Source organism: Zalophus californianus, chromosome 10, assembly GCF_009762305.2.
Source record: "Zalophus californianus isolate mZalCal1 chromosome 10, mZalCal1.pri.v2, whole genome shotgun sequence".
Classification (NCBI taxonomy): domain Eukaryota; kingdom Metazoa; phylum Chordata; class Mammalia; order Carnivora; family Otariidae; genus Zalophus; species Zalophus californianus.
Window position 1 is genome coordinate 6,543,361 of NC_045604.1, and position 22,788 is coordinate 6,566,148.

Consider the following 22,788-nt stretch of genomic DNA (forward strand, 5'->3'; position numbering starts at 1 on the left):
CCCACAGCCGGGAATGTGGTGAGCACCACGTGCGGTCTTGCAGTGTCCTGGCTGTTTGCTCTAATTGATCTGTCGACCAGTATGTGGACATTAGGTAATGGGGATGTGACTTCATCGGGAAAGGGGGATGGTCTGCAGAAGGAATGGGAAGAGTCCAACAGAATCAGAGTGTTGGAGTTGGAGGGGAGCTCGGCATCACCTGAGATTTCAGCTCTGGTATTTGACAGGTGCGGGGCCTGAAGTACGAAAGAGATGAAAGTGACAAGGCCCAGGCTGTTGATCCAAGGAAGGGTAGGGTTGGCTCTCCTGCCACCCAGGGCTCTTCTGTGCCACATCCTGGTCTCCCCCACCCTGGCCTCCCGCTGTGTAAAGGGTAAACAGACTATTGTCAAGTGAAGAGGGCTTTTGTAGAGTAAATTGAAGGGTATTCACTCTCTTGTTTTAAGTTCAGTGTTTCAGTTAGTGGGTTTTCTTAAAATAGAGGCACACATAATTGGGGGTTTGTGTGGAATAATTGAGGGGTGGAACAGAGGATTTCATCCATGGTATCTCTGCTCTCGCATGGCAGGATCAAGAGCAGAACCTGTAGGCCTGACCTCGTCCCACTGAACTTTTCACTCTAGCGGTGACAAATCTGGTGTTTGTTGATATTTCCAAGAAAAGGAAGTGTTTCTCTGAAAGCTCTATGCTATCCATTGCACAATAGTTTATGACTGATGATTTAATGGATTGACATTTATTCATCTCAACGTATTCTCTCCTTAACGGTTGTCTTGTTTCTTTGGCCACGGAGATGGTAATTCATATTTGTGGATCCAGAGCCTGGTACATGATTTGTGTTCCAATGTATTACATGCATTGAAGGCATCTGGAGAAATGAAACCAGTATGGGAAAAAGAATACTCGAATTCCGTGCATTATGGAGCACTGAATAATCCCCAGATCCTCAGAAGGTGCAGGATGCCATGCCTTCCTGGATGAAATGGTCGAGAGGATTTGAATACTAATTCCTCTTCTACACTCCCAGGCACAGGCCCTTACAACCACCTTCCCGTGATAGTGACGGTAAATAAGAGAAGACCACAGCAAAAGTGTATTTTGCCATCAGAGGGAAATGGTTCCTTGGAGAGGCGAGTGTTTGGCAGCTGCTTTTTCTTCTTTTCTCTTTCTTTTTTTTTTTAAAGACATTTTTAAATAATCTCTACACTCGGGGTAGGGCTCAAACCTACAACTTCAAGATTAAGAGTCCCATGCTCTGCAGACTGGGCCTGCTTTTCCACCTCCTTCCTCATGGAGCCTGCTTGCTCCTGCGGTTTCTCAGACGCTTGAATTACTGTGTTTGATATGCAGGTCCTTTGAGACTGTTACTTCTACCTACAGGTAGGAAAATTAGGTCCTAGCCTCCAAGTGTCCTTCACCCCTTGGCCAGTGAAAGGCTGTTTCCAGTGGAACAGGGACTCCAGAGCCCCTGCCATATTGAATGCTATCTCTCTGAGCTGGTTCTGAAAAAATGTTCCCCCCACCCCGGTCCCCCAGCAGAGGACAAGTGGGAACGTGCTAAGAGTGAAGGATCATGGAAGATAATTTTGTTGCAGTCGGTAAGTACTTTGAGTGCTATGGCAAGCCAGGTACAGCGGTAGGTTTTAGGGTAATAATATTTAAACATTTTTTAAAGGTTTTATTTTAGAGAGCAAGCGGGAGAGAGCATGCCCAGGGGAGGGGCAGGGGCAGAGGGAGAGAGAATCTGAAGCAGACTCCCCATTGAGCGTGGAGCCGGATGCAGGGCTCGACCCCATGACTCTGAGATCACGACCTGAGCTGAAATCAACAGTTGGATGCTTAACCTACTGAGCCACCCAGGGAAGATGGACTCTTAAGTTCCTTTTGGCGTTCCAGTTTTTCTGTGACTAAGCACTCAGTAGATGTAAAGTGCTGGTCTGTAGCCTTCCTCAAAGTCTGTTATGTCCGTGCACATGTCCTAAGAGGGGCTTGTGCTCATGGCAGTCTGTAGCTCAGCAATGAGCTGATGGGTGGGACTGAGTGGTTACCCCTCGGATAACAACGTTATCTTGCCTCGCTCTGAAAGTGGACTTGGCTCTCTGACAGGGTGGCCCTGATCCTTCCTCCCCGTGCACGTGATTCCATTGGCACTGATCTCCCCTGGGGACAGCGGCTGGGTTGGTGGGGAGGGTTGTCTCTGCTTGTTTTGTAGACTTTGGGTCTCATTTACATGTTGGCGGTGTGTGCTGGGTTAAGTTTGGTCAACTCCTGCTTGATTGATTCTTCCCCTGGAGCCCACAAAACCCATAAAACAGAGTTCGAGAACCAGTCCCTAATCATGCTTGTTAGGGCTAACCGTAAACACAGTCCTGTTGATGGGTGGATGGTTTAATAAATATCCACCGAGCGTCTGGGTTGAGACTGCAGGCATGCCCTGGCCTGTTCAGAACCTGGCCAGAGGTGGCTATGGACATGTGGCAGATTCTTGGACATTTTGAAACCATCTCTGCCTTTCTTTTGACTTTATACTGGTTGAAGCTCAGGAGTGGCTGCGTTTGGTGATTTATCCAAGATCACACAGCTAACCACTTTACTAAATATTGTAAGATTGCTGGAGGGATGTAAATTGACAAGCTGTGTATACTCGTTGCTTTGCTTCACCCTTGCTCACGCTTGGTTCTCTTAGCCATTTTTTTTTTTCCCCCGAATATGCTGGATGTGAAATATCGTTCAGAATTTGCGTTTCTCTCATTATTAGTGAGCATCAGTTCTTATCTTTTGTCATTCTTTTTTCTCCTCATGTGAATTGTTTGTTCATCTCTCTTGTCCATTTTTCAATGGAGTCTTTCGTGTTTGCCGTGTTGATTTGTCGAAGTTTTCTCTGAATGCTGAGCTTGGTTATGTGTATTGCAACTGTCCTTTTCCAGTCTGGCTTGTCTTTTCACTATCATTGTATCTTTTGAGGTATAAAAGATTTAGATTTTAGTATAAAATGCATTGGTCTTTTCATTTATGCTTTCTTTGCCTTTTAAAAACTTCTCCGTACTCTGAGATCATAACGGTGCTATTCTATATCTTGAGTTTTATAAGATTTGCCTTTCACATTTAGCTCTAGAATTTATTTTTACGCATGGCTAGAAATAGGAGTCTAATTTTATTTTTTCTTCTGTGTCGATAACCAGTTGTCCTGGCACCATTTTAGCCTGTCTATTCACTCCTTTCGCTGTGCCTCTGCTGTCCTATATCAAGTGTCTACAAAATGTGAAGGTTTGTTTCAAGGCTTACTGCTCTGTTCTCTTGGTGTCTTTGTCTCTCATTCCTTTAGAACATCTATTTTAATTATTATTGCTTTATTATAAGTCTTGTCATTCAGTAGGATGACTCCCAACCTTATGGTCGTCATTATCCATGGGACTTTGCTCTTTCATAAAAATTTTAGAATTAGTTTAGTGAGTTCTTCAAAAATCTCAAGCCAGAGAGACAAGCCAGGGGTGCCTGGCTGGCTCATTTAGTAGAGTGTGTGACTCTTGATCCCGGGGTTGTGAGTTCAACCCCCACTTTGGGTAGAGAGCTTACTTAAAAAGACCAATCAGTACAGGAGAAACTGATATAAAGACCCTTATTTTAGTCAGAATTAAATTGAACTTCTAGAATAATTTTGGTGATAACTGACATCCTTAATGATATTCAGTCTTCCAGTTAATGAATATGGCATATCTCTTTATTTAGATTTTCATGAATGTCTTTAAATAAAATTTTATAATTTCTTATCCACTTTTCATTGGATTTATAGTGCCTTATAGTTTTGGTTGCTACAATAACAGGTATCTTTTCAAAACTTTTCTAACTGGGGGCTGGTATTCCTTGCTTGTATTCTGTGGCACTTTTCACAAGTAGGCCATCCTACATGGTCCTCATCTTCCCTGTGGCAGAGGTCTCTGTTCTTAGGCTGGTCAACAATAGACCTTTGAACTTCTTATCAGAAATAGGAAGAATTTTTATCACAGATGGCTCATAACCATATGAAGGTATGCTCAACTTGATTCCTAAAAGTAATCAAGATTACACCGAGATGTCCTTACTTAAAAGATTGGTAAACTACAAAAGTTTGATCGCCTACTCTGTTGGCAAGTCTGCTGGGGACATGGACACTTGCTGGGGGAAATGCAGAATGGTGTCATATCTGTTTTTGTAGGGGAATGAGCAATACCTAGTACAATCACATATGCATATCTTCTTTGATCTAGCAAGCCTAAGCTTCTATTTCAAAGATTTACTGATTTTTTTTTTTTTTTTTTTTTTTTGCTAATCTCAGTGAGCACATATGTATGAGCTGGGGGCGGTGCAGGGAGAGGGAGAGAGAATCACCAGGCAGACTCCCCTCTGAGCTCGGAGCCTGAAATGGGGCTCGATCTCACGGCCCTGAGACCATGACCCAAGCTGAAATCAAGAGTCAGATGCTTAACCAACTGAGCCACCCAGGTGCCCCCTGACAGAAATATTTTTTAGAAGTATGCATTGTGCTGTTGAAGCACTATTTCTAATAACAGATGGCTGAACCTGACCCACATGTTCTTCCCTAGAGCATGGGGTGGATAAACTATGGTGTCTGAGGAAGGGAATGGAGGATGTATCTGTAATGCAGTAATCTTTTGGGTATATTAAGCAAAAGGGCAAGATACCGTTTATCTAAGGAGGAGAGAATAGGTATTTGTTTCCATTAAGAAAAATGGTGGGGCGCCTGGCTGCCTCCTTTGGTAGAGCGTGTGACTTTTGATCTCAGGGTTGAGTTCGAGCCCCGTGTTGGGTGTAGAGATTACTTAAAAATCTTAAATTAAAAAAAAAAAAAGGTAATTAAAGTAATCTCTAGGAGAAGAAAAGAAATAGCCTGGAGGGAAAAGGAATAAAACTCTGTCTTTGAAGATTCCTTGTTTTGTTAGTGTGGACCTTGAGTCATGTAAATTTTTAACATAATTTTTAAATAAAAAGCAAGCAATCCCTGAGAAAACCAAGTGAATCTAACTGCACTGAGCCGGTTGGCATAACCCACAGAGAGAAACTGAGGAACTCTGCCAACTGGCTATAAACCACAGTGATTTGATTGTACATTCTTAGTGGCATACACCATAAAGATACCAGAAGTGCAGAAAACATTCCAGACTGTTTTTTAATATCACTGGTGATGGTGATGTTGGCACTGATATTCGGAGATCCTTTATTTGTTGTGGGATAGAATAAACTACTAATTATATTGGTAGGAAGGAAACACATGAGAACGAGGTTAAATAAAATCCCTGCTGACCTGAATTTGAATTGGATGTGCAGTATGAACTCATGAAGCATTTCGTTATTAAAAAAATGTGCTCTAGCTTTGTCCACTGGCAAGGCCAATAAACAATGACAGTGAACATTCTTGGTGTCCAGATCATGATTGCCAAATGCCATTTCCCACTAAAAGGAATCTGGCCTCTTTGGAGAAAAGGCTGCTTTCAGATCTGGGGCAGGAGATCCCCGGGATGTGTCTGGAGCATCTTATCCCACCAGAAATTAGGGAAGCTATGACGTTCTTCCAGGGTCCTATTGTAAAAAGACCCAGGAACCAACTTAAAGAGGCTCCCACGGGCCAAAGAGGTGACCTTTTGAGCATCATTAAGTATAATACTGCAGTAGATAGAAATACATCACACAGGATTAAATACCTGAGTTTGTAATGCTACTGAAGAAAATCTATCCACTTTTGTAGGATGCTTTGAAATTAACCCATTATTTTGAAAACTGGTAAAAGAAACATTTATAAATAGTACTTTAAGATGACCAAAGAACTGGTGTAGGGAAAAGGGAACCTTCTCTCCATAGAAATACAGCTAAGAAATGAAGAGGGAATGATAAAATCATTATCATTTTAAATACTTGCTAAACTCCTGGATCTAGGTAGTGATCAGCAATGCCGGACCGCGTGAAAGGGGCACAACCAGACATGATGTGCCTCCTGATGCAGCCGTGCCGAAAAAATGAACCCTAATCTGATGAAGCCTCCACATTTATTTATTTTTAAAGATTTTACTTATTTGACAGTGAGAGAGGGAACACAAGAAGGGGGAGTGGGAGAGGGAGAAGCAGGCTTCCTGCTGAGCAGGGAGCCCGATGCGGGGCTCCATCCCAGGACCCTGGGACAATGACCTGAGATGAAGGCAGACACTTAATGACTGAGCCACCCAGGTGCCCCAAGCCTCCAGATTTAACAGATGTTTTTAAATGCTGTCTAAGGGGCAGAGGAATCTATTAAACAGTGCCGTGGGAATGCCATCAGCGAAATTCAGACTGTAGGAACTCCACAGGAAAATAACCCGAGTTTTTAAAGAATGACCAATAATTTATGAAAAAAGATGGCAGGTAAACCTGTAGCTTAGAATAGATCCATTAACCCATTGAGGTGTTTGGATTTTAATTAGAACAGTTTAAAAAAATTGGAACACTGGCTATTTGAAGGAAATTTTAATGTTAGGTGGGACAATGGTGTTGCAGATGTGTTTTTCTTTTCAGATATGTTTAAAGAAAGATCTTTTTTTTTTTAAAGATTTAATTTGTTTTATTTTTTTAAAGACTTTTTTATTTGAGAGAGAGCGCAAGCACCAGAGGCAGAAGGAGAAGCAGATTCCTTGCTGAGCAGGGAGCCCGATGTGAGACTCAAGCCCAGGACCCTGAGATCATGACCAGAACCGAAGGCAGCTGCTTAACCGACTGAGCCACCCAGGCGCCCCAGATTTTGAGAGAGAGAGAGAGAGAGAGCGAGCGAGCGAGAGCACACACACACACACACGCGCGCGCGCGCGCGCGCGCACGTGCGCATGCACGAGCGGGATGAGGGGCAGAGGGAGAAGCAGACACTCTGATGAGCAGGGAGCCCGATGTGGGGCTCTATCCCGGGGACCCTGGGATCATGACCTGAGCCCAAGGCAGACCCTCAACTGATTGAGCCACCCAGGTGCCCCAAGAAAGGTCCTTTAAAAAATGCATACGGAGTCATTTTCTCTTGAAATAAGATGTCAGCTGGGATTCGTTTTAAAATGAAGGGCTGATGAGGAAGTGAGTGAGTTTGGATGAGACCAGAGTGGCCACAAGCTGGGGGTGACTGAAACTGATGATGAGTTCGTGAGAGCTCATTCATTGGAACTCATGCTCTACTTTTGTGTATGTTTCAGGTTTTCAGTGGTAAAGCCTTAAATGAAAGTAGAATTCTTAGCATAAGTACGGCTCAGGAGAATTTCTGAAAAGTTTTGTCAGATGAGAATTCTGTACAAAACCTCATTTTCATATCTTCTCTGTACGTTAGAGAGAGTCCTGGAGGGAAACAGAACACATGCTGGGTCTGGAATTAGTTCTGGTTTTGGTTCAGTGATTTAGCCACTCACCAAGACCCTGAGGCTCATGATTGCTGAGGGGGGGTGCCCCAAGTTTCCTCCCTTGGAAGACCATTCATAAGACAGCTTCTTGATGTGGATGACGCTTCTCTTATTATCTGGCTCTGTCTTTTCTCCTCGCCATCTGTAGCCAACTGCAGACTTGTAGTGTCTCTGTGGATGAAAAAGAACCTGTTTCTCTATCCCCAAGTGTTGCGGGGCCTTTGAAAAGCCATCCACCTCGGGGTTGTCTGTGACCTCCCAAAGTCCCTTGGCCAGTTGGTGGGATGTCTGGGATTTGAACCCCAGTCTCTGGACCTCCACTGCCCTGTACTCGATGCTTTCTTCTTTGAGAAGTTAAGTTCTACCTGGTTGTTAACCCTGTGTGATGAGGGGTGACAGTACTCTTTTTTGAGCCTGCAGTGTGCTGTTTCGAGAGAGTCTTTGCCCCGAATAATTCATACACCACCGTGCCTGTCCGGGTACACGTTCACTAGCCAAATAATTTTTTAGGTGCCCAAGGAAATGAGCACTGCTTCCATTGTCTGAGGAATATTAGACCCGGAACAAGAACATTTTTAATATTGATAATACTCATAAATATAGTGCCTTAGAGTTTAGAAATTGTTTCACATAAATCTACTGTCTCATTTGTTCTTCTTCACACCTGCTGTTACCAGTGATGGACTGGCTTGTCAAGTCGGGGTCTCCTGACTCCAAGCTCCGTGCTAGCTCCCCTTTGTCACACTGCTTTAGCGGAAGTCGAGAATGGTAACGGATGATCTCTTTAAATGCCAATGGCCTGTTGTCATTATGGCCTAGGCTGTCACCGTCACCACCATCTTTATCAAATGAGTAAAGATTACTACTGATGTCAACTTAGGACTTCGTGTCTGCTAGGCATGGTGGGAAGCTGGAGTCCTAAGATCTTAAAAAACCTGATTCTCCTACAAACCCCATGGCACACATACTGAAACCTTATTAGCTGTGTGATCTTGGATAAGATTAGTTTCTCAAGGTCACAGCACTAATGAAGAGCGGAGGCAGCATTTCAACCCAGGTGTGTCTGATGCCAGGGCCTGCCCTGTAACTGTGAAATCCATTCATTCATTCAATTAACAGATTGTTACTGAGCATCTACTCTATGCCGAGTACTTTCCAGGCATTGGGGATGTAGTCGTGAACAAGACAGACCCACTCTCTTGTCCTTAAACAACTGACCACTCATGGGGTGAGACCGAGTAGAGTAAGCAAAATATTTTTAGGCAATGATGAGTGGTTTGAAGGAAATGAAACCGGGTAATGTGACACAGAATGTCTCGCGCATATGACTGGGGTGCTGCTTTTTGCTGGTCAGGGGGCTTCTTGGAGGTCAGGTAGGACTTGAGTGTTTTAGACAAAAGAGCAAGTGACCGCTAAAAGTTGTGCAGCGGGAGCTTGCGTGGTGTGTTTGGGGAGCAGAAAGTGTACAGGAGAGAATGTGGAAGCCGTTGGAGAGGGAGGGTTGCTTGTAGTCATTGCTCATTGTTGTGAGTCTAGATTTGCAGTGAACTGCCCACATTTCCTGTCCTAGGCCCCTGGGGACCCAGGCATGGCTGGGGCGAGGACTATTGCCTTTGACCGTGGAGTAGAGCACATTCGCCTGTGACGGGTCTCCTTTCTGCGAAACAAGATCCATCCCAGAGAAGTGGTGTGTTTCTTCAAGACTCTCGGCTCTCTAGTCTCAACACCGGTAGGACAGGTCTCAGCTGTAGAGACCTAAAATGTGTGAAAACAATTCCAGGGACTTAAATGTCATCAGGAGGAAGTGACGTCAGCAGTGTGACTTGGTTGCCAACAAAGTGGCTGCAGTCGGTGGCTTTCCTGATGGATGATGGAAGGAGAGGTAGATGTCTGCCACATAGAAGGAGGACGTTCCTGGCCCCAAATGGAAGAGGTTTCTTTGGAAGCCGACGCATGCCCCTGGTTGGGGAGAAGCTCCTCTGCCCCTTGTGAGGAGTGGATCTGATGATTCGAGCGTGGCTGCGGGTGGGGGAGGAGCTGAACATGGGTCATCTCTGCGGGCCTTCCAGCCTGCAGTCCGGATTGCCTCCTTGCCAGGGCAGCAGTCGATGGTGATGGTGGTTAGTAGCAACTTGGGGGAGATAAAGGACCCCCACTTTTGTTCCTGTCTGCCTCACTCTCGAGGCTCGGGCTCCCTCACGTTGCAGCACCGTGTACGGTCCCTGACTTTCTCTGGGGTCCCTATTATTTTTAGTGGTGTCTTATTTAATGCAGTTCTAGATTTTCCAGCTCACTGGCACCATCTGTCTGTAATCACACTTCTCAGAGCTGCCTCCTTGTCACCAGCCTGCCTGCCTTGCTGATGGGCTGGGAGCTGGTTCTGTTCTCTGTACTTGCTGTACTTTGAAATTTTCACTTGGCATGGTCAACCAAGGGCTCTGGGAGCATCTGTGGAAGCCTCGGAACAGAGGGCTTGCGTTGTCCTCTTGCGGTGAGCGCGTCCCGGCCTCTAGCGCAGGGTGCTCGCCAGGCGGCTCTGGGTTCCAGTTCCTTCATCACTGGGTTTTGTCTGTGTAGCCTTGGCCGCCTCTCTCCACACCTTTGGACCCTGATTCTTTGATCTCTACACAAGTTGACAGGATCAGACCCGTGGCTCTCTGGAGGGCCCGTCCAGCTCTTGGATCATTCAGAAGTGTTCTTTGCTTGTGTTCTGCACCCTCAGGAACGTCATTGGACTCTCCAGTGCTGACTTCTCAGGGCTTGCCATGGGAGGCCGTCTGACGTATGTGTACATTTGAGAGACTGATCGGACAGTTTTGTCAGGGGTATGAGGAAGCTGTCACTTCTGAAAAAAGGATGTGTGTGTTTTCCTTGTGTTTTCACTACTTAGGTTAAATCGTTTGCCCCAAGAACTCCCCCGAGTATAAGCCTGCATATGCCACACGCTGACTACATTTGCACGGTGAGCATGTCCAGGACATAATAGCGCCTTCTCACACGTAGCATTTATGTTCTTCATCGCAGCAGTGCTACACTCTCCAGTGAAAAGACGCTCGAGTTCAGAAAGGAAGTGGCCTTCCGAAGATGACGTGGCTCTTCCGTGGCGTCTCGCTTCAGTGCCGGTGCCGCTCCTGTCTGGGCTGCATCTCAGAAGGGGGCTGTCGGCTTGGCAGGTGTCTTGGGTAGAGGGTGGGGGGGGGTAGGTAGGGGTCACTGAAGAAGGCAACTTGAGATAGGATCAAAGGCAAGCATTCCTGGTGCCTAGAAATGGGGCGGGGGGGGGGAGCTCTTGCCTCCCCTCTCCGTGGCCTTGCAGGGAGAGGTGGGACTGGAGGCTGGCAGCAGCTGGGTTGTGAGCGAGCTTGGTCCTGGGGTAAGCACAGCTGTGCAGTCCAGGTGTGCCTTAGCTGGTGTGATGTCTATGCATCAAGCCTATGAAAGTATGTCAGGTGGCCCAGTGGAGTTCTGCCAGCCCCACGGTGGAATGTGGTGTGGGGCTCAGGCTGCCGAGGAGGGTGCCACCTTTCTCCTGTCCATCCCTCACCTCCCAGAGAGGGCAGCCGTGGGAGAGCATCTGCCTCTAATTTGCTCTTGAATGCCCTTCCAAGGTGGAAGAGTTAAAAATGTATAATATTCTGAAGGCAGTGTCCTTACAGACAGTTGGACAACCTAGAACTTACACAGGAGAACCATAAGGCAGTGGGAGAAGATCGCAAGTGGGGGGGAATACGGCTTCCTTTCCTCCTCTGTAATTTGAGTGCATGTGCCAAACATGGAGCCACTTTATTTTTTTTTTTTAAAGATTTTATTTGAGAGAGAGAGAAAGAGAGCACAAGCCGGGGCAGAAACAGAGGGAGAAGCAGGCTCCCTGTTGAGCAAGGAGCCCGATGTGGGGCTTGATCCCACGACCCCGGGGTCATGACCTGAGCTGAAGGCAGACGCTTAACTGACTGAGCCACCCAGGCGCCCAACATGGAGGCACTTTAAACAAATACTTAATGGAAAGAACTATGGTGCCTTCCGTCATGAGCCCCGCCTGCCCCCCCCAAGTGTTGGATGAGGCTGTGTTGCTCTCCTGCAGGGCAAGATCACCCAGCTTTGCAGTAGTATTAGCCAGGGGTCAACCCAAGAAATGGGCCAGTTGGAAAGACAGGCGTGAAGAGCTTTATTGTGAGCTGCTGGTGCAGGCGATCGGGGGTAAATGCGAGGGCCGATTGCCAGGCTGGAAGTCATGGGCACGGACTGAAGCTGCTGTCCTCAGGAGTCCTCAGCTCTACTCTTGAGGCCTTTCGGCTCCTTGAAACAGGCTCGTCCAGATGATCTAGAATCACCTCCTTTACTTAAGGAGGATTGTGGACCTTAATCATGTGCAAAATACCTTCACAACAGCACGTGATTTAGTGTCTGATAGGCTGGCTGGGGACTGTATCTTGGCCAAGAAGACATTAAAAAGCCAATCATTTGGTAAAGTATCCTGTTTGAAAATTAATCTGGAAAATTGGGTGCATCCTCTGCCTTGCTAGCCCGACCTCTCCTCCCAAAGCCCTCCCTGACTGAAGAGGTCTAAAGTGAATCCCGGGGCACCTGGGTGGCTCAGTCGTTAGGCGTCTGCCTTCGGCTCAGGTCATGATCCCAGGGTCCTGGGATCGAGCCCCGCATCGGGCTCTCTGCTCAGCGGGGAGTCTGCTTCTCCCTCTCCCTCTGCCTGCCGCTCTGCCTACCTGTGCTCTCTCTCTCTCTCTGTCAAATAAATAAATAAAATCTTTAAAAAAAAAAAAATTGAATCCCGCTGGTTTCCCCTGACCGTCTCCACCCAGAACATGATGTTCTCTTTGGTCTTGGTTATATTTGTTTGTACTCTTTCTGAAGTATGCTTAAGTCTTGTGTATCTGTGACCTTTGCCCGTGACTCAGTTGGGAGTTCTTGCTGGGACGGGGTGCTAGCTTCTGTTGCATCCGTCTGTCTGTCTCTGGTCTGCATCCACGCAGCAGTGCCCTCCGAGGCTTCTCTGTGACGGACGCTGTGAGAGATCCGCAGTGCCCTCTGAGGCTTCTCTGTGAGGACTTCTCCCAGGTCCCAGAATGGCCAAGGTCCTTGTTCTATCTCCTTTGGGAAGAAAAAGCCATTTGTTTTGTTTGCTTTTGTTCATGCAACAGATGTTTTCAGGTGTCCCCCCATGAGCTGGGGATTTATCTATGTACCAAAGATCTAGCAGTGAGCAAGACAAACAGGATCCCTGCTTCTTCAGAGCCTTACAGACGGGCCTGGGTGTTGGGGAGGTGGGCAGAGGAAAGAGAATAACAAAGAGCCTTATAAATGAAACAGGCTGAGTTCAGATAGTGCTAAGGGTATTGAGGAAATAGAGCAGGATGCTGTGACTAAATCTGGTCCCTTCCTGAGTTCAGATAATGACTTACGAGTTGTGTGATGTTGAGCGAGTTCCTGTACCTTGGTGAGCCTCCGTTCTGTCCAGGGTAAGAATCGCAGATATTTGGAGCGGGGGTGCCACCGCTCCAAAAAATGGTTTTGGGACCATTACAGGTTTTTGGGGAAGAGGCCCAAGGAGGCTGAATTGTCCAGAAATCCTTTGGGATGGTTGGAGTTTTGCTCCTCAGAGTGTGGCTTATGGTCCAGCATCAATGTCGCTGGAGATCTTGTTAGAAATACTCTCAGGCTCTGTCCTAGACCCACTGAGTTAAGTCTGCCTTTTACCAAGATCCCCGGGTGACTTGTCTGTCAACTATAGTTTGAGAGACACAAGGCAGAGGCTGAGGACAGCTCAGAGGCTGATAGAGGAACTCGTGTAAAACCTTGGATTCAGGAGGGAAATGGGGACAAAAGCATTCAGAAGGTCCGTTCTACCAGTTTTATCCTGAGTGAGGTCAGTCTGTGAAGAAGGGACTGCTAAGAAACCAGCTTATTCCCCAGATTACCAGTTTATTATGACATCATCACGGGAGGTCAGTCCCAAGCCTGTGCCCTGGTGTCTCGGTGTCAGATGCACAAAGTAGAAGGCGGTGTGAGGAGGAAAGGATCGAGAAACTGGAATTGGCTTTTACCAAAAGGTTATTCGGGCTGCCGCGGCCGGATGGACCCTCCTCCTCCGCTTCAGGAATGTTCCTCTTGGAGGTCTAGGTGCACGCCAAGCCCTGGCCTCCAGTGTGTGGCCTGCTGACACGGCCACCGTCCCCTTCTCCAGAGGCCGGCAGAGGGCTCCCCTCCGTGTGCCAGCCACGGTGTCCCCATCTCCCTCTGTAGTTGTGACTCTTAGGACTGTGGGGTGCTGCTCCCCTTGTATTCTTGATGCCTTGTGGGAGGTGACTCGATCCTCTGTCTGTGTTTCCGGAACAGGCTGCTGCCTGGTGAATTTTCGGGAACAGCGAACCCGATCCGTGGGAGGCCTGTTCGGGTGCGCTTTGTCCCCAGGAGGGCAAACCTTTCTCCCTTGGGGCATTGCTGAGTCCTGTGTTTACTCCAACTACAGCTTAGAAAATTCTCAGGTGAGCTGGTGGCTTAATAGGCTAGCTTCCTAGTATGGTAGCTTGGAATCCGTTCTCGTTGGGCAGGACTGTGGAAGCTGTGGGGCTTTCTTTCAGAAAAATTTGTGTCCCAGAGATGACGCGTGGGAAAACGACAACTGGGCAGGCAGAGGAGCGGCATAGTTGGTGACTGAACACGTTAGCATCCTGATTTGTTGACTTGGGTGCTGATCCAGGACGGGTGGGGGTCTTAGAAGTTGCCCCGCGTGGTGTGAGGACAGCTTCGCTCCCTCACGCCCTCCCGCCCCGCTAGCGTGCTCTGTGACAAGCACAGTTTCCTCCGACACTTGCCCCCTGTGTGTTTTGAGGTTCCCACATAGACCTGTGGTTTCTTTGGGGGGTAAGCCTGTCTTTCATCGTGTCTGAATCACAATTAAACCCACTTCATTTTCAGAGTTCCTCGAGCTCTCCTGCAGCTTCTTGCAGATCTACACGCTGCCGCGCCAGGGAGGAAGACAGGAGTTAAAAGTGCCTCCATGGACAGCATTGATCTGTGTCTGGGGCCTTATCTAATCAGAAAATGCTGGCTTCGGTTTCCTGGGGATGGGAGCTCATTTTGTGCATCTTGTTCTGTTTGCGTTGGCGGTCCCTCCAGATGCTGCAGGCTTCCATGTGTCCGGACCGTCTTTATCAGATTTGTGTCGGGCCGTGGCAACTAGATGTGTGCGTGGATTTCCTTGCTGTGCTGAAACGGATCGCAGTCTGGGTCTGACCCTTGAGAGCCGACTTCTTGGGAGCGATTTTGTTTGTTCGTTTAAACTGATAAATTCTTGCCAGGTAATTTATCATGAATTTTTCCTTCTGCAGACAGGGAGGTATGAACTCATGTGCCCTAGTGTTTGTCCTTCCTTGTTTGAGGGGAAGGGAGGGGAGCGTGGGGAAGCCCACGGACCCTGGCAGCTCAGAACCTTGAACTCCTTGGACCCCCAGCCACCCCTCAGATGGGCCTGCTGACCTCCTTCCTCCGGGCCTTTGAGACGGGTCGCGGAGCCCTCTGGTGAACAAATGGGCCATTGTGCTCGGAATAAAAAGAGGGGCTGGTGCCCTGAGTGCACCTTGTCAGGCTGCTGCTAAGAGACCCTTAGGTTCTCCCTTGCACTGAGGGCCTTCCTGGGAGCAGTTGCTGGGGCCGTACCCCTCCTGCCCTTGGGAAGGTTCTGTGCAGATGAAGCTGCCTGGCCTGGCACGTGTGTGTGTGTCACATGGGTATGTGCGCTTGTACGTGTGAACACAGAAGGGGCTCTCACTGCCCCCTGGGAGCCTTCGAGACCCATCGGGGTTCTTGCCATCTGAGGGTGGACAAGTCCAGGTACCCTTTGTCGGCCTCTACTTTCTTATCACACAGGAGTCCGTGAACCTTATTCTCTCCTCCAGGTCCTGGCACGTCCTCGGGTCCTTCTTCACAGTGGTGTTAGGAGAAGATAGAATGAATTATTCCATCAACACCGGATGCTTAGCAGGTGCTTTGCCTTGCTGATACTCGAGTTTACTCTTCATTTAAAAACAAAAACAACAACAAAAAGAAACTGCTCTTGGTCTCCTGTTTTTCCTGCAAGATGGATCCGTATTTGTAGATCACTTATGTCTCCCCACCGGTTTACGAACAGTCACTTGGCAGTTTTGAATTTGCTCCTCATGTACGGAACACCCACTGTGTGTCCAGGGCTATGCACGAGGTTGGGGGTTGAGGTGGGGGTGGTGAGTGTGTGTTCGCTGGCGATGACTCCGAGCTCTGCTCAGTCCTTTTGAGTCATGGGCCCCGTGGAAATCTAACGAGAGCTCTGGTCTCTCTTCTCCAAAAACTGCTCATAAACCGAACCTAGCATCTCCTTTCAGGGGGTCCCTGGGGCTTGTGAGAACGTTCACGGTGATTCCTAGGACCTCAACATAGGAGCCACTTGTCTTGATGATGGCACAAGTCACTTAGCTGCCTGGTAATCTGTTGTCATCTGCATTTTGGGGAAGTAGGGGTACTAATCTGTAGGCCCTCACAGCATGTTGTTCTTAAGAAAAATCTAGAAACTAGACCATTTCACTGTCCAAATAACCAGAAGCGGGTCCGCTTGGAGTCCAAGAAGGGGGAGAATCTCTGTCAGTAGCCCGTGAGGGAAGGCAGGGAGAGGTTCGGAGGAGGTCTATCCAGACATTCCAGAGAGGTCTTTGCCTTCCTCCAGTTTGTGCCTGACACGGGCGATGTGCCGTCTGCTTCACAGGGAAGGATTTGCCCTGTGACCACCAGTGTGCAGACAGTGAGCCTGCGTGCCTGCAGGTCCCCGAGGACTGAATGGGGATGTCCCTGCTTTCAGTTTCTGTTTACATGGAGCTGACGTCGCTGGGTTGACTCCACATTCTACAAAAGCCAAAAACCAAAACAAAACACCAAATGGCAAAAAATAAGCAAAGGACTTGGATTGCTGCTGTTCATTTTTTAATTTAAAAGTTGCCAGCATAGGGAAGCCTGGGGGGCTCAGTCGGGGAAGCGTCCGCCTTCGGCTCAGGTCATGATCCCGGGGTCCTGGTCCTGGGATCGAGTCCCGCATCGGGCTCCCTGCTTAGCGGGAAGCTTGCTTCTCCTTCTCCCACTCCCCCTGCTTGTGTTCCTTCTCTCACTGTCTCTCTCTCTCTGTCAAATAAATAAAATCTTAAAAAAAAATTATGTGAAAGCAGTGATGGGAATGAAGAGGACACTCGCGACAAGCACGGAGTGACGTATAGTTGTTGAACCACTGTAGTGTAGGCTTGAAACGAATACAGCACAGTATGCTAACTGTCCTGGAATTAAAATTAAAAATTTAATGGTACACCCACACACACAGAATCACGTGAGTCTCCCTGCTCCGTTCTGCAGAGGGAGCTTTTTCTCGTGGGTTCTGGAGCACTTAGCAGCCAGGGCTAAGGAATTTCCATCTTTGCGAGTGTGGGAGGGTGGAGAAGGTATTCTTGTTGGTGAGGGGTTTGCGGAGGCATTTGGGATTGCCTAGAATTGCCCTCCGAAGACGTGGAGAGGGAAACATACCAGGGGTCCTTGGCCTGTTGGGCAGGAAACGGTGTAGGGGAGGCAGTGGGGATGCTAATAGCCGGTGTATGGCCAGAGGGACCAGTGTGAACCTATTCCATGAGTAATAGGATGTCTCCTCTGCTGCTGGTGGGAGCATAAATTAGTACAACCTGAAGAAAGCAATTTGATTTTTGGGGCTCCTGGGTGGCTCAGTCGCTTAAGTGTCCAGCTCTTGGTTTCAGCTTGGGTCAATGTCTCAGGGTGGTGAGATTGAGCCCTGCATTGGGCTCACTGCGGAGTCTGCTTGGGTTTCTCCCTTCCCTCTACCCCTCCCCCCTGCATGCTCTCTGTCTCTAAAATCTTTAAGAATGAAATTTGATTTTTTATGTGTACACCTATGTGTGTATGTGGACATATATGTAGATACTTGAACATTTTTCTACCCTTTCACCAAATAATTCCTGCTTCTGGGGATCTATCCTAAAGAAATAGAAGGAATTTTGTGCATGATTTTTTCAGCTCAGTTTTCTAATAGTGAAAGGTGGAAGGACAGCTTAAGGACTCATAACTGAGGAATATGTTCTGCAAGTGACAGTTCATTCAGACGATGGACATTTGTGCAGTTGTTAAGCTTGTTGATGGATGGGAAAACAAGGAAAGAATCGGGGATCTGGTGCGGGAGATGAGGAAAGAATCCTTTCAGATCCTGCCGCTGCATTCTCCCCCCGCCTGCCGCCCCCCGACACCCATACCTTTTAACAGGCGCTTCTCCACATTCTCCATGTAGACCCACGTGCCTTTGTGCCTTGATCTGCCTGCTGCATTCCTCAGCAGTCTGCCTGTCACTCCAGACTCTGGCAGAAATGTTGGTGCCTGTGCTCTCTGATCCCCATGTTCCTCTCTTGGATACGGGTTTCCCACTGACCCGCAACTCCAGGGCAGAACTCCCCCGAGGAGCTATGCCGAAGGATCCGTGCAGAGCCCCATCGGGATTGGGGCATAGTGAGAGGCCTTTCTGCTAAAGGACTTGGGACTTCAGGATTTTTTCCATTTGAAAGACTGCCTTTGAAAGGAGTAGACTGATCTGTTCAGAGTTTGGGGGAGTCCTTAGTCCAGCTTCCTCATATTGCCGCTGGGGAAACTGAGGCCAAGTGACTCGCTCCGAATCTCACAGCTGGTAGTGACAAGTGCGCCTCCTCCCTTTGACAGAGGAGGACTCTGGAGGACACTGGCTTAGCCCTTTATGAGCCGTGTGACCCGGTGAAAAATCTGAGCGTCTCAGTGGGTGCGTTTGTAAACTGGAGGTTATGAGGTGTTTAGCACTGTGTCTGCCATATATTAAGTGTATCTACTATAAACAATGAAAATAACAGTGAAAGTAATTTTTATTCTTAAGGAGTCTTCTACCATTGTCTGGACCTTCTGGGGATGTAGAACCCTCTCCTGTTTAGGGATGTGGGGTAGTTGTTCAGATAATGTCCCCACGTGAGAGACATAAAGCAATAATTCAGTGTTTGTAGTTACGGTGGAATAACCCATTTCTAAACAGGACCGTTTGAAACAAACACTTTATAATGTAGGTGAACCTCTATTTTAAGATAAGCTTGTATTTGAAAGCTGGAATCTTATCAACAGATAAATTAGTGATTACCATAATTACCAATGACTTTGTCACTTTGCAAAGCAATTTCAAAGTATGTTTTTTTTAAAGTATATTTAAGTCTGATTGAATATTATAAAATTATTCACTGTTGGTTTTCCCTTGTATAATAATTAGGAAAACGAAGACGATATAAAGCAGGACATTAATCTGTTAAGTTAAAATTGTTTTCTGATGATGGAATAAATGTCCAGGAAGCATGCTTTCAGTTATCAGTGTTTAGAAATCCTAATGCTAGAAACTATAAACTATCTGGTGGGCCTATAAGAAAATGAGAATTAGGGCGCCTGGGTGGCTCAGTTGGTTAAGCGACTGCCTTCAGCTCAGGTCATGATCCCGGAGTCCTGGGATCGAGTCCCGCATCAGGCTCCCTGCTTGGCAGGGAGTCTGCTTCTCCCTCTCACCCTACCCCCTCTTGTGCTCTCTCTCTCCCTCTCTCTCTGTTTCAAATAAAAAAAAAATAAAAAGAGAATTAACTGTTTTAATTTTTATTCCATACAGATTGTCCATAAATCTTGAATTATTGGGGAGAATAGTGAGCCCTCCAGAATCCAAGGTCCTATTGTGCTGTGTATGCAGTAGTAGGTCTTTGGGAAGTCTCTTTTAAGAAATTTTATTACAAAAAAATTATACACAGAACTAGAGTGGGTAATGTAATGAACCTTTGAATACTCATCTCCTAGATTGAATTGTCTTTAAGGTTTTGCCACATTTGCTTTATCTATAACATGTTCCCTTATTTTGTTGAAGTATTTTAATGTAAGTCATGAGATCCTGTTTCCCCACTATATCCTAGAATATGAATCTCCATAAAAAGGGGGACTGTCCTTACACACCTTTGAAAATTAGCAACAAAATCCTTGTACATAGTCCTTTAAATTTCCCTAGTTATCTTCAGATGTCTTTTTATACTTTGTTGGGATAAGGATCCAAATACAGTACATGCATTGCACAGGGTGGTTAAGACTCTGGGCTATTATCTAGAGTGGACCCCCCCCCCCCGCCTCCTTTCTTTAACCTCCTGTGACTTTGAAGAAACTGGTTCAGTTGTCTGGTAGAATGTCCCACACTCTGGAATTTTTGGAGAATCACGAACACCTCGATAATGATCTATTCCATGTGCTTCAGTAGTTTTGCAGTCATTATTCATTTCGATGCTCCTGTTGTCTCCTATTTTGATAGTGATGACTCTCTAGGTTGGCTCTTGGTCCTTTTGACATGACCCCATTCGCTTGAAAAAATATTGTTTCCCATTAGTTTTTATGGCCTCCCTGCTTTGTGATACGCTGAGAACTCCTGGGCTGATCTGTGCATTTCCTGACCCAGTTCTAGAAGCAGCGTCCCCCTCAAGGAGACCGGTTTTCATAGATGCGGGGCCCGATCCCAGGACCCTGGGATCATGACCTGAGCCGAAGGCAGACACTTAACGACTGAGCCACCCAGGTGCCCTCAAGCATGGATTTTTGCTAATCTTGTAGGTGAGAAATTGTATCATTGTATAGCTTTAACTTGAATTTATTTATTTTTTTTAAGATTTATTTATTTGAGAACAAGAGCGGGGGGGGAGGGGCAGAGGGAAGAGGGAGAGAGAATCCTCAAGCAGACTCCCTGCTGAGTACAGAGCCTGTGGGGCCCTATCCCAAGACCCTGAGATCATGACTTGAGCTGAAATCAGGAGCCAGATGCTTAACTGATTGAGCCACCCAGGTGCTCCTAACTTGCATTTATTTTGAGTGAGATTGAACATCCTTTAATTTATGTAAGGGCCACTGGCATTTATTTGCAGTAAGCTGTTCATATCTTCTGCCATTTTTTCTATCAGTTTTGGTCTTTTTCCTAAAATTTAGAAGCTCATTGCCTCTTAGGGACACGAGTCCTTTGTGATCTGTTGCAAATATTTCTTCTACTTTGTCATTTGTCTTTTGACTCTGTTGATGGTGTTCCATGCCTCTCACCTCCACCCAATCACATCAAGCTTTGTGTGTTTCAAAAATTAAAAAGTTGAAAGAACAGTACAATGAACTTCTAAACTCTACCTAGGTTCACCAATTTTTAATAATTTTGTCATATTTATTATATCTTATATACACAGTTCTGTTCCATTTGAAAGTCAGTTGTAGAAATTATAACACTTTCTCACTAAATACTTAGATAAATGTTCTAAGAAGAAGGACAAGCCTCTATGTAACTATAATAATACAGTGAAAAAAATTAATGGTTACCTACAGAACTTTTTTGTTTCTGCCATGCTTTCATGTAGTTCGTATGCTTTTATATAGTTAAATTTATCTTTTATTTTAATGCTCCTGGATTTTGAAGCACAGTAAGATTTTTCTCATGTGTCAGATGTAAAGAAATTCACCCATGTTTTCTTGTAGTACTTGGATGGTTTTTTATTTTTTTCTTAAAATTTAATTTAGATCTCTCATTTGTTGTCCTAGTATACAGGATGAAGTATAGATCTGATTTTATGTTTTTCTAAATGCATTTGGTAGTCCCAGAACTATTTTTTTTAAATTAATTATTTATTTATTTGACACAGATAGAGACACAGTGAGAGAGGGAACACAAGCAGGGGGAGTGGGAGAGGGAGAAGCAGGCTTCCCGCTGAGCAGGGAGCCGGATGCAGGGCTTGATTCCAGGACCCTGGGATCATGACCTGAGCCAAAGGCAGATGCTTAATGACTGAGCCACCCAGGTGCCCGCCAGCACTATTAAGTAAATCTCCCCCTACCACGGAATGGTAATATTGTCTCTATATACTTCATTTCCATATACACCTGGGGTTTTTAGGTACTTGTATTTTGCATTGTCTTTTGGGCACATATTCAGTTGAATTGTTTGATTTTAGTTCAGTCAACAATCTATAATCCTGTGGTTCCATTCTGATCACGGAGTATTCATTCCTTGTGCTTAGTTACAAAAAGTTCATCGTATTAGAATGAAATATTCAGTGGTATTTTATTTTTTTATTTAAAGATTTTTATTTGAGAGAGCGAGAGAGAGAGACTACAAGCAGGGGGGAAGGGCAGAGGGAGAGGGAGAAGCAGACTACCCCATGAGCAGGGAGCCTGATGTGGGACTCTATCCCAGGCCCCTGGGATCAGGACCTGAGCCAAAGGCAGACGCTTAACTGACTGAGCCACCCAGGCGCCCCTATTCAGTGGTATTTTAAATACTGATCATTTTCTTCAACATGATCCAATATTCCTGAATGAAGAGTCCTCAAAAAAAATTTGTATTCTGAACTGAAGTTTATCTGTAATCTTTCTTTAAAGGTGGTAGATTTTCCTGTTTTATCTTTTTCTTTCATTTCCAAAGAGATAGGAGTATATGCTATTTACAGTGTAACTTCCCTGATGCAATGTAGCATACGAATTGTACTAATAGGGAAAAATTTGTTCCACATTCAACCTGTTTCCTTTTATTATTCGAGATTCTTGAGCCACCAGGGATCAGCTGCTGGTTGGTGAGGTCAGCCTGGGACTTCCCGGTCAGCTGATTACTTTGGCGGGATGGCTGTTGAGTCACCTAGGGATGGGTCCTGACGAAGCCATTGATTCTTGCCCCAGAAGAGTCTCCTTTGGCTCCGATAACCCCAACCCCTGGCTCAATTTTTTTAGGCTTTAATCTGCACACAGGGATGCACGAGGACTTGAAGGTGCTAAACGTTCTGGTATTTGTGGATGTTCCCGCAGCTCATGGCCAGGTGTTTTGGGTCCCCATCTAAGCTTTTCAACCCTTTGTGTTTGTGGTTGTCTGTGTGTGCATACCAGCTCGCAGCTCCCGTTTAGGGAGGCTCGGCATGGAATCGGACCATTCTAGCCTCTGTGCTTGGTCTCTTAGAATTCCACGCTCCCGTTTGGCCCACAGCACATCTGCCATGGGTCATTCTATAACTTTCTCTGGGTCTCCTCCCTCTAATTGAATAAGCTGGGCTCTTTGTCATCTGACTTCATTTTTGTTCTTTTCAGTCGGCTATTACCACTCACTTGCCCGCTCAGTGTCCTGTCATTGCCACAAACATACCATTATGCTTTCCTACCTCTGTCTCCTGCTTTCCCTGCCTGAAATGTCCTCCTTTACCACTTTTGGTTATCCAGTTGTCCTCCTAGGGCTCAGCTCAAAGGCTCCATCCCCGGAAGCTGCCCCTGATCTCGGCTTCGTGAGCAGCTCGTACAGTCCTTG

The 22,788-nt window shown here is 46.5% G+C and overlaps 1 protein-coding gene across 10 annotated transcripts in view; it reads left to right on the forward strand.

Moving 5' to 3' along the window:
• Positions 1 to 22,788, forward strand: part of LOC113931924 (nitric oxide synthase 1 adaptor protein) — a 277,773-nt gene that overhangs the window by 21,785 nt on the left and 233,200 nt on the right. The window contains exon 1 of one of the 10 annotated variants that reach the window (XM_027610135.2): positions 19,959 to 20,078. The exons of the other annotated variants lie outside the window; for them this stretch is intronic. The gene's annotated coding sequence lies outside the window, so the exon portion shown is untranslated. Of the gene's footprint in view, positions 1 to 19,958; positions 20,079 to 22,788 lie in introns of those variants that run through there. 10 annotated transcript variants of the gene reach the window in all.